Source organism: Jaculus jaculus, chromosome 4, assembly GCF_020740685.1.
Source record: "Jaculus jaculus isolate mJacJac1 chromosome 4, mJacJac1.mat.Y.cur, whole genome shotgun sequence".
Classification (NCBI taxonomy): domain Eukaryota; kingdom Metazoa; phylum Chordata; class Mammalia; order Rodentia; family Dipodidae; genus Jaculus; species Jaculus jaculus.
The window spans coordinates 113,473,325-113,477,794 of NC_059105.1; the positions used below are offsets into that span (position 1 = coordinate 113,473,325).

At 42.4% G+C, this 4,470-nt stretch overlaps 1 pseudogene; it reads right to left on the minus strand.

Annotated features, from left to right (window-relative positions):
* Positions 1 to 313: 313 nt before the first annotated feature.
* LOC123460281 lies at positions 314 to 1,022 on the minus strand (annotated as a pseudogene).
* Between the last annotated feature and the right edge of the window lie 3,448 nt (positions 1,023 to 4,470).

Genomic DNA, 4,470 nt, shown 5'->3' on the forward strand with positions numbered 1-4,470 from the left:
AAAATTTTCACTGTCATATAAACTAAGCATATGACTTGTCATAAGCTATTCTTTAATAGTAGCTTTAAAAGACAAAACCAGAAACACCTTGCAAACATACAATTTCCTAAGAAAATTTCTAAGACTGTAATTCTTGTGTAAGGCACTTCTATTTATTCTCAAATTAACAATTTTCTGTTTTTCTTATAATCTAGTCTTCATAAGTTATACAGTGGTAGTTATTTCAAGTAAAACTTTATTAAGTACCCAATTTTGGCATAACTGCCAACTATCTTTATCTCTGAAAAGAATTAGAGGATGGGCATCAAGTTTGTGAAAGAAAACTGTGGAGACTCTTGGGCTATTTTAGATTTAGAGAATTGGTAATGTTTTATCTTCTTGATCTTGTTCAAGAATTTTGAAATCTCCCAAATGAAGACTGCTTAAGGCGGTTGGTAAAATGTGTTCCCATGTGCCCTTAGGTACCATGTTATTTGCTTCCAAGTTCTTCACAAAGCACGTGGCTTTGATCCATCTTCTAGTTCCTCTGCATTCTTTTTGTCAGCAAGTTTTCATTTTTCTTCTCAAACTTGCTATTTCTTCTTCCAGTTTAATTATTCTCTTTTTTGCCTCCATAGGATTCCTAAAGGCATAACTGTGTTCAAGTAGTACTTGCTGACTATCATTTGACTTTAAGTTAGATGGTCCGGTTGGAGTAAAACTGTCGTTTTCCTTCAAAAGATTTCTTGACTTGAGTTTCATAGACTTTATATGGGTACAAAAATCAAATATGGTTGGAACAGCATCCATTTTAAGTTACCGGGTTGGTCCTGTCAGGTCAAAGCAGGAGGCTTCAAAGTGTTTTGAACACAGAAAAGTGTGTTTTCCTGGCACAAAATTTTTGCGCCTGACCAGGTGAACCCATTCTTTTCTTCTTTTAGGATCCAAAGGAAACCTGTGGAAGCTGATGTTGTGGAAGCTGATGTTGATGTGCTTGTTGTAGGTGTTCATGCAGCCCGCCGCTGCGCGCAGTTGGTCGGCATCGCCCGGGCCCCTCATTCGGCGCTCTGCGGTCACGGGCTGCACACACCGTCGCCGGGGCGTGTACGCGGACGGGGGATGCGGGACGCGGGACGCGGGACGCAGGATGGCGTGAGGCGGGCTCCACCTTCCCTTTCTCTTTATTAGTATGGTGGGCTGCGGCCAGCAGAGCCCACGGCCTGGAGCTGTGGGCGCCTCTGTTCCTCTGCACCAACATGGGACCCTCAGCGCTTCCCCCCCCCACCTCCCCTGCAAGGAGCAGCTCTGCCATGGCCAATCTGGGGCAAGCCATCTGAGCGGCCCACAGTCCAGGGGTGTTTTTAAGCTCCAACTCATGATGGCTCTGAAACTCTGCCAAGTCAAAGTAGGCCAGCCCACGCGGACATGGCACCCAGTGGTATCAGGCCCCAGCACCCCCAGGTGTGTGATGGTGTGTGTATGTGTGTGTACGGGTGTATGTATGTGTGTATGCTAACCACAGAACGCTAAGACCAGCCACCAAGACGACAAGCGCAAGCGAACATGGCACGGCGCCTCACGGCTATCGCATGACCAAGCGCTCACTTCCGGAGTGCCGGCATTGAGTGCTATGATTTTTCCCTTGAGGACTGCCTTCATTGTGTCCCATAAGTTTTGGTATGATGTGATCTCATTATTCAATTCCAGGAATTTTGCAATTTCATTTTTTATTTCATCCACTATCCATTTATTGTTTAAGAGTGTGCTGTTCAGTTTCCAGTTGCCATTGGGATTCTTGGTGGTTTTGTTGTTGTTGATTTCTAGCAATATAGCATTGTGATCTGATATCATGCAGGGAATTATGTCAATTTTCCTAAATATGTGGAGGCGGTCTTTGTGACCAGTATATGGTCTATTTTAGAGAATGTTCCATGGGCTGCTGAGAAGAATATGTAGTCTGTGGATTTGGGATGGAAAGTTCTGTAGATGTCCGTTAGGTCTAAGTGTTCTATGGTTTTGTTGAGCTCTCTTACTTCCCTGTTGAGTTTGTTTGGATGATCTATTACTGATAATGGTGTGTTGAAGTCCCCAGCTATGATGGTGTTGGTGGTTATTTCTGTTTTATTGTCAAGTAGGTTTTGTTTTATGAACTGTGGTGCCCCTGTGTTTGGTGCATACAGATTTATGATTGTAATATCCTCTTGATGGATTGTTCCCTTTATAAGTAGGAAGTAGCCTTCTTTGTCTTTTTTGATTGTTTTTGGTTTGAAGTCAACTTTATCTGATATTAATATAGCTACACCTGCTTGTTTCTTTTTCCCATTTGCTTGAAATGTTGTTTTCCACCCTTTCACCCTGAGGAGGTTTCTGTCCTTAGTGGTAAGGTGGGTTTCTTGAAGGCAGCAGATTGAGGGGTCTAATTTTTTGATCCACCCTGTTAGCTTGTGTCTCTTGTTGGGTGAATTAAGGCCATTAATATTTAGGGTGATGACTATGAGATTTGATTTGATCCCTGCCATGTTGTGGTGGTAGAGGTGTATTGGTGTTTTCATGGAATTTGAAATTTTTTGTGTCTACTGTGGGTTTGGTTGTTGTGATCTGCTTCTTGTAGGCATTTGTGTTTGGTTATTTGTTTCTTCTCTGTGGAGAATTTCCTGGAATACTTTCTGTAGGTTTGGTTTTGTGTTCATATAATTGTGAAGCTGAGTTTTGTCATGGAAAGTTTTTCTTTCACCATCTATTATAAGGGAGACTTTTGCCGGGTAGAGTAGTTTGGGTTGGAAGCCATAGTTTCTTAGAGTTTTTAAAGTTTCATTACAGGCCCTTCTAGCTTTCAGGGTTTCCATTGAGAAGTCTGAAGTAATTCTGATGGGGTTTCCTTTGAAAGTGGTGTGCTGTTTTTCCCTAGCTGCTTTTAGGATTTTCTCTTTGGTGTCAATGTTTAGAGTCTTAATGATAATATGTCTTGGGGAGTTTCTCCTTTGGTCCAGTCAGTTAGGAATTCTGTTCGCTTTTTGTATCTTGATGGGCCTTTCTTTTAAGACAATGGGGAAGTTTTCTTCAATTATTGTGTTAAATAAGCTCTCCATGCCTTTGGTCTGAAATTCTTCTCCTTCTGGTACTCCAATGATTTTGATATTAGGATGTTTAAGTGTATTCCACAATTCCCTCATGTTCTATTCACAGGAACTTAGGAACTTACTGAAATTTTTGAACTCTCGAACTGTTTCTTCCATCCTGTCTTCCAGATCAGAGTTTCTATCCTCCATGGCTGTATGGGGGGGGGGTAGACTACCCACCCTAGAGGGGATCCACGATTCCCTGTTTTTCCCCACTCTGTGCCCTCCCACTGGCAAGAAGACCCTGATAACCCTTAATTTCTTGCCTTTCTTTCCCCAGTATTTGCAGTGCAGCTAGGCAGTTGCCATCTTGGCTGGAAGTCCTAGTTTTCTCTGTTTTTAATTACAATGAGCTTTTACAAAATGCCTTTTTAAAGAAAATATATTTTTATTTATTTACTCAAGAAAGGGAAAAAGGAGGGAGAGAGAGAGAGAATGGGCATGCCAGGGATTCCAGCCACTGCAGATGAACTCCCGATGCATGTGCCACTTTTTGCATCTGGCTTACGTGGGTCCTGGGGAATCGAACCTGGGTCTTTTGGTTTTGCAGGCAAGTGCCTTAACCATTAAGCCATCTCTCCAGGCCCAAAATGCCTTTTTATAGTGTCGGGAGCCACTGGGCTAGCCTTGAATCCATAGCACTGGGCTGTTTGGCAGCAAGACTTTTGCACCTCCAAGTAAGCAAGATTATGTACATTCAGGGTTACTGATAAGAGCTGACCATTCCTTAAAGATTTATGCTTGTATTGCTGGAATCAGAGGGTTTGTTTGTTTCCCAACCTTGGAATTATCTTTTGTACTGAGAAGTGATTGAAGTGCCTAACTCTGTAACAGAAAGGAGTTGTTTTGATAGAAACTTGTGTGAAGGTCATGGAATTTTTGTCCATGGGCAAACTGTTTGCAAGAAGAGATTAAAAAAGACTGCTGAGAAATAAACGGTGCTTCAGTCCTGGACTGGAGTCCTTGCTTTCATTCTTTCTCCTATCTTTCTTTAACCCTCACTCCCCATCAGGCTTGAACCCTTTCAGCCGGCAGGCTCCAGCATCATAGTCTTCAGCCAGCTGATTTGCTGAATCTAAAATCAGCACCTATGATCACAACATGTTTTGCAGTTTCAAATCTCCTCTGTGCATACCCAGCCTTTGACTCAAGATTAAACATGTCTGCTTTTTTTCTTAGATTCCCTTGGGATAAGAGGAAAGAAACAGGAACACCTCTGTTTATTTGTTTGTTTGTTTATTTTATTTATTTTTGCTTTATTGAGGTAGGGCCTCACTCTAGATCAGACTGACCAGGAATTCGTCTGAGAGTGGCCTCAAACTCACAGCAATCCTCCTACCTCTGCCTCCTGTGTGCTGAGATTAAAGGTGTG